The sequence below is a fragment of the Terrapene carolina genome, unplaced genomic scaffold, assembly GCF_002925995.2.
Source record: "Terrapene carolina triunguis isolate 2854851 unplaced genomic scaffold, T_m_triunguis-2.0 Scaffold95, whole genome shotgun sequence".
Classification (NCBI taxonomy): Eukaryota; Metazoa; Chordata; order Testudines; family Emydidae; genus Terrapene; species Terrapene triunguis.
The window spans coordinates 27190627-27203350 of record NW_020664446.1 but is presented as its reverse complement, the minus strand read 5'-3'; the positions used below and the strand labels follow the sequence as shown (position 1 = coordinate 27203350).

Below are 12724 nucleotides of genomic sequence, written 5' to 3'. Positions count from 1 at the left end.
GGTGAATATGGTCCTGTGAATAGGCAACAGCTGTCATCTTCCTGCTTGTTGGGAGTATGTGTCATGGAATTCTTCACTAGCATTTATATATGACTCAGGCTAGTACAAATCATCCAAAAATAATAAGATATTCGAGTGGTTAGGGAAAGACAGCTTTCTCCTGTCACTTGCAAAAAAGTGAAATCTCCAGAGCATATATAATTGTACTAGGCAAGTTTAGGATTTCTATTTCAGAGATAATCACATATTCTGTAGAACTGTGTTGTCATTTTTAGAAATACTGTGCATTGTGCACAAAAAAAGTGCATTTAAAAAAAAAAGTTGCAACTTGCTTTTACCTTATTAGAACCTCAGCTGCCTAGCTCATTCTAAAAGAAGTTGGTGGAACTGAAGAAAAATAAGCAGCCACTCATAACTTCAGTTGTACCTGAAGTAAATGGATACTCCATATTTAATTTATTAAATGCAACATTTCTTTACAGATTAGCTCAAGGGCATATGTAGTTGATGTGCATATTTGAAGTTATATCTTGACTATGGACTAAAATGTGCTTTTAGCTCATTTGTAGTCATGGATACCAAAAAAAAAAAAAAGTGTTTTTATGTAACAATGCCGTTTCAGACATAAGAATTTTGGTCTTTGTAATAAATAACCATAATATTGCTTCAGGAATAAAACTTCCTAGGAATTCCCCAGATCATGAAACCATGTCCTGTAGTTTAATTGCCAAGAAAACAAATTTACTGTGCTTAAAATGTGCTCACTTTAATCTAATCTTGTGTATGTATTTCTCATAGACGGAGGTTCATATAATAGTTTTGTCTGTATGTGAAAAATGTAGATCCGTTGTCAAAAACATCTCAGAAATATATGCTAGCTCTTAGAGCTGTAGTCTAGCTGTGTGTTTTAACTTGAATATTTATTAAATGTTACTATTTAATACTAAATCAAATCATTGGGTCCTTACTCAGGGCCAGACTGTTCCCTCTAAGTCTAATGGGAAGGGAGCAGGAAAGGAGGTAACTCAGCAATATTCTCCTCTTGTGGCTCCAAATTCCCTCCTGCAAAAGTTAGGGTTTGTCACACTGCAGAAGGAGCAAGGTTCTAGACTTCATATTCTGCTGCTCTCATGGATCCACAGGAGGCACAGGGCCATCTTCATAGTGGCTCTGGGCATGCCCATTGGTTCTGAGCCTTCCCAGCTCCCTGGAAGCATGGCCAGAGCTTCCTCTAGCTGAGAAACCCTGGATCCTTGCTTACAAAAGGGGTTCTCAGCACAAAGGGGGCTTAGCAAGAACTTAGTGAACATTCCCATAGAATCCCAGCAGGTTGCCAGGAAGGATGATACTCCATGGACCTCCCCACCCTGACTTTCAGAGAGCCTGCTGCAGGCTCCCACAAAGAGGAGATGCTGCTATAGGGGAGACTGATTCCCTCTCCCTCTCAGTACTTCCCTGAGGCCAGGGCTAATCAGCGTCTGGCCCAGAATATGTATCCATTTTCATTTGTCAAAATCCTACTGAAGTCAATGGGTATTTTTCTGAGAAAGAGCTGAGTGAGGACCTCAGGAGTGGGCCCTGTAACAATATTTTGTATTTTGGTCCTAATCCAAGAATCTTTTGCAGCCATTGGGCTTTGGATCAGGGCCCCAGAAAGGAAAGATGTTTATTTGGTTTAAAGAACTGGCCAGGGACTCAAGAGATCTGGGTTCAATTCCTGGCTCTTCCATAGTCTTCCTGAGTGACCTTGGGCTCTCAGTTCCCCATTGGTAAAATGAGGATAGTAATACCTCTCCATCTCCCAGGGATGTAGGGATGATACATTTATTAATATCCAGTGATCAGTGATGACATATCTGCCGAATGGGTATCCCCATGGGACATAATCTTTAACATCTTTGTAGATTGTGTTGGGTATATGAAATGCTGTCATGCAGGCTGGTTCAATTATAATGGCCTTGAAATATTGAATCTCCTTGATGTCAAGTGATAAGTGAATGCTGCACTCTTAGCTGACCTGCACTCTGGGTCAGAAAAGGCCAGATATAGGGCAGCTTGCAGAATGCTCTAACACAGACTCCAGCAAATACAAAATTTGTGGTTTGACTGTAGAGCAGAGGAACTACAGGCGCTTGCTGATAATCATGACTTGAAAGGTTTCTATGAGGTGGTCAAAGCTGTGTATGGGTCTACTCAATCTGCCTTAGTACCACTAACAAATGCTGATGATGAATCTCTCATCACAGATCGTATTGCCATCCACCAATGGTGGTGTGAACATTTTAGCAAACTACTTAATCATTCATCTACTGTTAGGAGTCACTGGATAATGTCCATAAACTGCCTACATCTACTGCACTTGCCTATCCACCCACACAAGCTGAGGTATTGATGGCTGTTCAAGTAATGAAAAATAATAAATCCCCTGGTCCCAATGCCATTCCAGCTGAGGTTTTCAAACATGGAGGAAATTGTCTCAATTGACAAGTTCTTTGAATTTTTTTACATGAAGTTATACTGTCACAACTGAAAGATATCAACATTGTCACTATTTATTAGTGTAAAGGCTCAAAGAGTGACTATGGTAACTACCATGGTACCTTTTTGCTCTCCATGGCTGGCAAGATTCTTGCACAGATCCTCTTGAACTGATTTGTGACCCAAATAATCGACAATGTTCTATCTGAGTCACAGTGTGGCTTTCATGCTCAGCAACCATGATTTTCATCATTCGACAATTACAGGAAAAATGTTGTGAATAGCACCAACATCTTGTTTCTCAATCTAACTAAGGCATTTGATATGGTCAGCTGCACTGCCCTCTGGAAATTGCTGAGTAAATTTGGATGTCCAGACAAATGTATTAACATAATTCAGCAATTCCATGAAGGCATGGCTGGAAGAGCTAGTGCAAACATAGCTATTTCCAATCATGAATGGGGTGAAGCAGGGATGTGTCCTCGCTGCTAGCTATTTTGGTCTTTTCTTTGCTGCATTGCTAGAGGAAGCCCTTTGTGATGCTTCACATGGTGTCTTTATACACTTCCGCACTGGTAGGCTCGTCAGTCTTTCCCATTTACATGCAAACACCAAGACGATAGGAACATTGATCCAGGAACTACTCTATGCCGATGATTGTGCCTTGATGGCGCACTCTGTATCTTGCAAACTGCTTTGCTGCGGCGCCTCATAACTTGGGTCCCACGATCAGCTGAATGAAAACTGAGGTTATATACCAGCCAGCTCCTAAACAACCTTACCAAGACCTGTCAATAAGACTGGAAGGTACCACGCTCTACGCTGTAAGTTTACCTATTTCAACAGCATGTTGAACAATGAAGCAACAATTGACCATGAATTAAGAAAGCCAGTGCCACATATGGTCGCTTCTATCACTTAATCTGGAAGCAACATGGAATCTGTATCCAGACAAAAAACAAAGTCTATGATGTCTTCATGACATTGCTCTACTGGTGTAAAACATGGACCTGTTTTCAATGACACATTAAAAAGCTTGAGCGGTTCTATTTGCAACACCTACAACGATTGCTGGACATCAAATGGCAGGTCCAGGTTTCCAACACTGAAGTTCTGGTGAAAGCTGGTTTGGTCAGCATCGAGGCTCATTTGGTCTGTGCCCAGTTGAGATGGACTAGCCATGTAATTCGAATGCCTGAGACCCAGGCTTAAGACTTAATATAAAAATAAGTCTTATATTCTGAATTAAGCTCTGGCCATCATAAGCATGGAGGTCAGATGAAATACTTCAAATACACCCCGAAAGAAAATCTGTGCAAGATGAACATTTCCTATTCAACCTTTGAGCAACTGTCGATTGATCATATTGTGTGGCACCACGCCATAAGGGCGGGTATCCACAACTTTGAGAAAAATCACGTGGAGCAGCAGGAAGCACAGCACCAGCCACAGAAACAATGTGCAGGGCAATCAACACAACTAGGCAAATGGCTCCGTGGCCAGTGGGGTAATGTTGTTCTTCCCGAATTGGTCTATGGAGTCATGCAAAGACCCATTTGTACAAAACTATGATTGTCAACATTGCCCTCGAAATTGAGGTGACCATCATCATCATCAGAGATAATATGTCTGTTAATGTCATTGAAGTATTCAAAATCTATGGTACTGAGAGATATATCATTACTTAGGTAGACAGAAGGACTACATAGCACCTTTCATTTGAGATTAATTTTTGGAGAGATTAGATCACAGCAGTAATTTAGTAATCATAATTTTATAGTTGCTATGGCTGCTGACATAGCAACATTGCACTTAATTAAAGTATTAGATTAACACTCTCACCACTCCCCATTACTTTTCGTTATGTCTCTGGAATCACTAGCAGCTAAAGTACAGATGGATACAGAAATCCAGAGAATAGAAGTCAATGGCCCATCCTTAACGTGTTGGCTTCTTGATAGAGCAAGTAATAGCCAAACTGGCTGCAGCACTTGCATGCAAAGTAATAAGCTCTTCATGTACAAGAACAGCAGCCATCTATAACTATGGATTACAAAAGCATTGTGATATTTTTAGCAGTGGGACTTGTTTGTATTGTGTCCCTGAGCCCTCCCTCCATACAACCTTTAACACACGAATGCATTCATTCACTGTCCCCTTTTTGTAATAGGTTAAGTTTTTGTGTTTTGTGGGTGTTTTTTTTTTACTTGTGTTACACCAGTTTAATATTGGTATGTGACTTAACAAACTGTTATTTATATATTACTATTCATGTGTATAAGTGCCTGTCCTCATACTCTGTGGACATTATCTTGAAATCAATTGAGTTTTAGTTGTTTTTTAAAATCTCTACATACATTTACAATTTTTTAAAAATTAAGCACACTGCTAACTACACTAGAGAGCATTTTCAGTGCAATTTGTGGGTGAAAGTCAAACAACATCAGCTGAGAAAGAGGACTTGGTAAGGACTGTTCAGAGGCCAGTCAGAGTCTCTATGGTCCAACACATTCTGTGATACCAACACAGAATACCATACCATACCATATTCCACACGTAGTTTCACTGAAATCAACTCCTCATGGAGTGAGGCATTGCTCACTATAAGAGTATCAGAGTTGGGTTCTAGCTGGATCCTTTTATTTTTGTAGATAGAGGGTATGAGACATCCAGGAACCATGATTAAAAGGAACTTCAGGAGTCAGAAACTAGAAGATTCTGGCCATAAGCAGGCTAAGAGGGACTGAGTCCCTATAAAGCAATTAATTTTAAAGCTGATACAAAGGGCCCACCCCACTAGTTTTCTTTAAACAAAAATCTTCTCTGGAACATACTGATCTTTTGGCAACAACTTGTCCAACTGGCGAAATGTACTTTTTTATCAATTACTCATCTCTTTTCCTTTTTTTTCTTTTTGAGTTTTTTTTTAAGAAGTTGGTAGGAAAATATCTGGAAATGGGAAACTAAAACTCTTTTGTTTTTACTTTGTAGTGAATTTTGACCACTTCCAGATACTCCGAGCAATCGGGAAGGGAAGCTTTGGCAAGGTAAGTTAGAAGTTGAATTTATTCATGAGCTCAGTACGGTGCATTGTAACTAAAAACAAATTATGCACAAACTATTTATTGTAGCAAGAATAATAATCCGGAAAGCGATTTTTTCTTGTATGATGGGTGGTAAGAAGAGGTGGGCAAATTTTTAGTCAAGAAAATATTTCACTGACATTGGCACATCTGTAAACTTCCAGCATTTTTGAGATGCTAAGTTTCAAATTTCACACAATTCATTTTTAACTATTAGAATAACTGAAAATGTCATGGCAAAACTATGTATTGTATTTTTTTGTTTCCAAGCTGGGTTTGTTGGTTGTGATTGGTCATTATAATCTAGGTATACTTGGTCTTGCCTCAGTACAGGAGGATGGAGTAGATAACTTCTCAAGGTAGCTTCCAGCCCTACATTTCTATGATAAGTCCCATGGTACGAGATCTGGTTTCTTAATTGGGTGAGATGACATCATGTGATCAGGAGGGTTCTCAGAAGCCATTTGGTCTCCATTTCTCTGAGCAACTAGTTCTAGTTAAGGGGGCTGTTTGTTTATTTTTTTGAGAAATAATAAATATGTGTGGGGTATGTTTAAAAATCAGAACAGCACTAGTATTTGATCCTTGCTTTGTTTCCTAATTTATATATCTTTGTCATCAAAATAGATGAAAAAGATATATAAATTAATTATAAAATAATATTGTGTGTGTGTGTGTGTGTGTGTGTGTGTGTGTGTTCATTCTTTCCTGAACAATTATTACATTTCTAGTGTTGCCTGAATTACATTGACATGAGTTTCGGCCACTGTGCTTCTGTCTTTGATATTTATGTTCTGTGCAGTTTATTTTTCACCACATCTATGAAGTACACCATGTGTGTGTCCTTGCATTAAGGGCATCCACCCTCTAACTTTGAGCTGACAGGAGCTTGTTGCAGTGCCTCTGTTTCATATTTCTTCTGCTGCCTACATCACATTTAGTTTACCGTATTCTAAGGGCAACTGCCCTCTGAAATCTCCTCTGATCAACTGAGGCATCTGCGAACAATTAGGAGAAAAGGTAGCAGTAATAGCAGTGGTTTTAACACGTTGGGAAAATTGCCAAATATGGCTACCACAGCACCACTACGTGACAGTTTGCAAGTGTGAAGCTTTGTGCCAAAGGTGAATTTCACAAACTGGTGTCTTGTGAGTGAGGGCAGGGAAATGGGTCCTTGAAGTTTTGCAAAATATGAAATGTTAAAGTTGTTGCAAAGCACATAACAGATGAGCAAAGAATGCTGCAACACAGTTTTCACCAACTTCACCTGCTCCTAGTAATAACCTAGGAAACAATCAGAGTACTGGCAAGGAAGCTGTTATTTTTTTCTTTTTGTTTTTATCAAATACTGAGGGCCAGATTCTGACTGTCTCATTTTGGTTAGCACTTTACTCCGTGAATATCTCCATTGAACTCACTGGGACTGTTTGGAATAGAATTAAGTTCTATTCAGTGTGAATAAAGGGATCAGAATATGGCCCTTAAGATGAAACCTGCTGGGCAATCAGTGTTGTTCTCCCATTATTTGTACCCACCTATTACCATGGTATCTGAGCTCTGTAATATAGGGCAAGTACTATATGTGGATAACCAGAACTATAATGCTCAATGTGTACCAAGCTCTATCCTCCTTGCTAAGCTTCAGTAATGTGGTTGGGTGTTAGGGAACTCTACAGAAGCAAAGCTGGGAGGGATTCTCTCCCCGAAGCCCTGTGGGTCTCATTTTGCCAATATGACCATGTTTTCATATAGCTTTTTAAAACTGTACTTTAAAATAGTTAAAATCTACAGAGTGACAAGACAGAGGAAAAAGAACAGGAGTACTTGTGGCACCTTAGAGACTAACAAATTTATTAGAGCATAAGCTTTCGTGGGCTACAACCCACTTCTTCGGATGCATATAGAGTGAAACATATATTGAGGAGATATATATACACACATACAGAGAGCATGAACAGGTGGGAGTTGTCTTACCAACTCTGAGAGGCCAATTAAGTAAGAGGAAAAAAAACTTTTGAAGTGATAATCAAGATAGCCAAGTACAGACAGTTTGATAAGAAGCAAGTGTGAGAATACTTACAAGGGGAGATAGATTCAATGTTTGTAATGGCTCAGCCATTCCCAATCCCTATTTAACCCTGAGTTGATTGTGTCTAGTTTGCATATCAATTCCAGCTCAGCAGTCTCTCGTTGGAGTCTGTTTTTGAAGTTTTTCTGTTTTAAGATAGCCACCCGCAGGTCTGTCATAGAATGGCCAGACAGGTTAAAGTGTTAAAGACAGAGGAAGCAATTGGGAATGAAAAAGAACAGCCCTTGCCTTGATGAGACATGACATAACTTGCAAAAAATTACAGAAGTTATATCGACCCAACAAAACAAAACAGCCACTATTTTAATGTCTCCCAACAAAAATATTATCTTGTATTTCCTCTGTGGATACACAGCAACAGGCCATTGACCAACACTGAGAGCTATCAAATCCATCATTCTGGCACACTAAGGACCAGATCCATTCACATGGACTCCTGCTGGATTCATTGTGAGTCTACATGGGATGGGGGCTCGTAATGATGTAGCATCATAGTGAACTACTATGCAAGTCAGAGAGGAGGTTGTTCTAAAATGAAAACAGCCATGTTTTCAATCGTAGGTTAAAAAATAATTAATGTCTCAAGCAGAAAAGAATAAACGTGAAGAGGTAAAATGTCATGTTTCTAAGATGGTGTTACAAACATTGGAGAACGAATAAAAAACTGTAGAGGAAAGAACCTCTGATGGTGTAAGTTGTCATAACTCCTTTGAAGTCAATGGACCTATGTCAATTTACACCAGTTGAGGATCTGTCCCTAGATTTGTACAAACGTTAAGGGAAAGTCCTCTGAAATTTTCAGTGGTTAGGCAGCTGAAGTGCTGTAACTGCTGCTTATGACATTGATCGTACTTGACTTACTGTTACCTTGTGTTTCCTGCAGTCTGCTTGTTGCATCCGCCTGTTGTATCCACCTGTTGTCTCTTGTCTTGTTTTGTAAACTCTTCAGGGAAGGGACCATCTTTTTGTTACAGTGTTCAGTACAGCAGGGCTGGGACCTTTAGGTGATTCTTCAATACAAATAAAGAACTAAATAAATTAACCAAGGTTTTATGTAAAGTATGTCTTGCTCTCACATACAGTGGGAAAATTAGTGTCCACAAGGTTAAGAGTGCCTATTAATGTTACAACCAAGGCATTTTAATCCTGTTAATTAGCTTCCATTTCTCAATCTTGAAAAAATATTACTTTATTATGGTTGTTTATGCTTTTGGGTGATTATAGCTGATATTTAATTATGGTCTTTGAGAATATATGAAGTTACTTTGTGTTAAGTAAAATAGGTCTAATATTTTAAAAATCTCCCCTGTCAGACTTAACCTGATACACTTAATGTAATTTTCTTAATTATTTAAGGATATATAAAGTGAAAAAAGCCTGTTATTAGCCATATAAAACTATGCCAGAGAAGTTGAAGCATAAATGTTTTATTGTTGTATCTATAACCCTCCTTCACTATTTAATTACTATAGACATAGCAACAATAGAATTTCCATCAAGGCAAAATGACTGAGATAAAGAGATTTATTTTTTTAGTGTGACAGGAGAGGCCTACAATTTACTTTGGCCATAAAGGTCTGAATTTCTTGAACAACATCCTGTAATTTTAAGATGTGTTTGGGGTGCATTGCTAAATAGATAGATTTAATATTTAGATTTCACTTAGTATGTGATAGTAACAAGTGCAAAATTAAGCAATGTAGCCCCTCAATTTGTTACCAAAGATCAGAGATATGAAGGTGCTGAAATGCTTATACATGCTTTGACCATAAAAGGTATTACAAATGTCCTCTGATGACTCTGTCATGTTATCTTGTGTAGAGAACTAGCAGAACAAAATGTCTGCCTTGCAGCCTATAAGATGCACAGTGATTTAGATCTGTAGGCTCTGGCAGTGTCTTCAGTTCTGCCCCTAAAGAGCACATCAAGTAATGTTGCTAACAGATATTTTTCCTTGTAGAGCAATTTACTGATTCTGGAGGCTGTGAACAGCTTAACATCAGTGCCTGCTGCCGTGGTAAATGATGCATTGTGTCCTTAGCTTTCAAATTTAGTTTGCTTTTGTGAAAGCAGTATATATAGCAATGGAAGTATTCCCCGATGGAAAAGCACCAAAGAGCTGATGTAATTGGCCCTACTCTGCCCCCTCTAGTAGGTCCCAGCATAGCAGTCTTGCCAGGGCTAGGTACAGTAAGACTGCAATTCATGCTGGCCTTAATGTCCACAGAATGTGACATAGAAACATCCTGATCACATTCACGCCTTTTCTGTAGCCACCCTCTGCTTTACTTAGATTGTAAGCTCTTCTGGGCAGAGGCTGGTTTTTTTGTTCTGTGTTTGTTCAGCGCTTAGCACAGTGAGGTCCTGGTCCATGACTAGGGCTCCTAGCTGCTATGGTAATACAATATAATAATAATTATAATTATAACAACAACAAGCTGGTTAACAGGGAGGAAGTGTGGCACACAAACACCTATTACTGTATACCATTGCAGGTTCACTTCTGTACTGGGATGACTCTCCTGGAGCCAGGTTTACCGCCACATGACATTAGCAGTTTGCTGCAAGCAGCCATGCTACACCCAATAATCTGGCCCAGTGTTGTTTACCAGATAGTGTTACTAAAACTATCTTTAAGAACTACACAGGCAGGAATTTTCACAGCTAGGTGACACTGGATTTTCACTTTCAGGTCATGACACAAATTTTAGACATGGTTTGAATCTCAGATGTGAGGCCATGCTTCACTGTGTGGTTGCATTCCTTAGGGAATTTTTCAGTGATGTGTGCCCTTGTATCTGAAATGAGAACGGAGCTGTTTCTCTCCATTCAGTGCTTTTTTCATGGGCAATGTGTTCTGGGCAGGGAGCACCCAGACTTTGCCAGTAAAGGGTTGCATTGAAAACTTGCCTAGAGCCTGAGGGCTGCACCTTTAGTAATTTGCATTAAATGGAGCAGATCATTTTTGGATATGAAGGTGTGACCCATGGAGATTATGAGTTCCAACATACAACATGACCCTCAGAGGCTAGAGGCCAAATTCTGATCTCAGCTATCCCAGTGGAAATCTGAATCACTCCTCCCACTACAGTGTAGTTAACTCCATAATTATACTGGTGTAACTGAGATCAAAGTCTGGCCCTACAAGTACCAACACACAGTGGTCTATCTTGATCTAAGCATCTCTGCACTTGTATCAAGAGAGAGCACCATGCTGAATGGTAGCTGTGAGGTGCTTTGTAGAACTCTAGAGGTCTCACTTACCCAATAGGACCATGCTTTGGCTAGACCAGCTCTGAGCAGCTAATAGAATGAACGCATTTGTTTATTGAGTTGGTTGTAAATATCCTGGGTACTGTAGAAAATCAAGGAGCCAGGCTGCAGTTCAGAGGCTCCAAAAGGCTGTTATTCAGTTCAGAAAACTGAAAAGGTTTGGGATCTTGTAGCAGTGAGACAAAAATGAGTGGGTAAAATACAATTAGACATCAGTTCTCTGAGCAGCAGTGAAAAGAGGATGTACTAAATGATATATGTTGGAAATGCAGCTATAATACTCTTCACCAAGAAACCAGGCGAAGCAGGAAGGAAGACTGTTGTCTATTTCGAAAACATAATTAGGTCACAGCTGATGGTTTTTTCAAAGTGTTTTTGATAAGCATGCATCTAGTCCTGGACATTAATTAGTGGATTTAAAATTAAAAACATGATTGCTCTGCTAATCCAAAAATAATCCAAAAGATGAAAGTAAAAGCTCCAAATATCTTGGAATGTTAGGATCCCAACATATAATCTATTTGTGAGTCATGGAATGGGCTTTGGCTTAATTGTATGACTTCTGTTTCCAGTAGGACTGTGTAACCTTTCAATTCAACATCCCAAAATGTGGGATAGTGAAACAAAATCTGCGGGGACAGGCAGCAGTATATGCCAGCATTGGTTCCCACCAGCAAAGTGTGGGCCAGTCTGTTATTAGTAAAAGTTGATTTTTACTGAATAGAGAAGTTAAAGGAACTAATGAAAAATGTTAAGAAGTACTGTGTATTCAAGGTACTTATTAAAGCAGTCAAGGCAGAAAATAGGGGAGGGAAAAACACTCAAGCTACAAAATTACATAACAATCATTTTAAAGTGGAGGGGAGGGTCAGTATCACAGAGAGAACAGAAATTGGGGAGGGAAGTCAATCTGTTATTTCAAGGTCAGTTTCCTATCCTGTGATTTGCAATCACCTTATATGAGAACTAACATGAATTCTTAACCCAAGTGATACATACATACAGGAGCAGTATGGGGAAAAAGGCAAAAGATTTAGTTATTGTTGGTGGGAGGAAGAAAAGGGCTTAATTTAAAATAATTAAAGAGTTTACGGGTGACGTGGAGTGGAAAAAGACTTGGGGATACTGGGAAGCATGAATCTTCCATCTGTTTTGGGCTGGGAAGCCATCAGTGCAACATTAACCTTCGATACTGTGTGTTTCCTTATTACACACATGATTCGTCATGCACCAGGCTTGCATGACCACATACTCGCCACACTCTTTCATGTACATTGTAACTGCCCTAGTGGGGGAGGGGGGAAGAATCATGTCTAGCTCTTAGGCACAGTTCACATGAGGAGACCTCATCCTCTGTTCTGAATCCAGCCCCCTCCAAAGAAACAGGGTTTGAGTCTGACATGCAGTGACACTAAACATTGTAAAAGTAATTAATCATACTTAAAATGTAATAAAATAAAATAAAAATGTTATCCCCGGGCGATACCACTTTAACTTTTGTGGAGCGACTCATAGGAGCTTCCTTTTTTAGCTTGAAAGGAAAAATAAGTCAAACCTAGAGTAGCATATCAGTCATCAGTTTTATATGTATTTTTAACAACATGCTGTGTTGATTCATATGTCATCTTTCGTAATAATTATTTCAATATGCTGAATTGCCCAAGGTACAGAGCAAAGCTATTTTACGTGAAAATATCTTTCAGTACTAATATGTATTTATGTACCTTGCAGAACTACCCACCCTCTAGATCTGATATTTTAAAAGTGATCTCATTATACTTATTTTTTTTAACTATGTCTG

General features: G+C 39.2%; 1 protein-coding gene across 2 annotated transcripts in view; it reads left to right on the top strand.

The window, feature by feature from the left end:
- Window positions 1-5474: 5474 nt before the first annotated feature.
- Window positions 5475-12724, top strand: part of STK32C (serine/threonine kinase 32C) — a 91543-nt gene continuing 84293 nt past the window's right edge. For both annotated transcript variants that reach the window (XM_024215601.2, XM_024215599.2), the window contains exon 1: window positions 5475-5525. The gene's annotated coding sequence lies outside the window, so the exon portion shown is untranslated. The remainder of the gene's footprint in view (window positions 5526-12724) is intronic.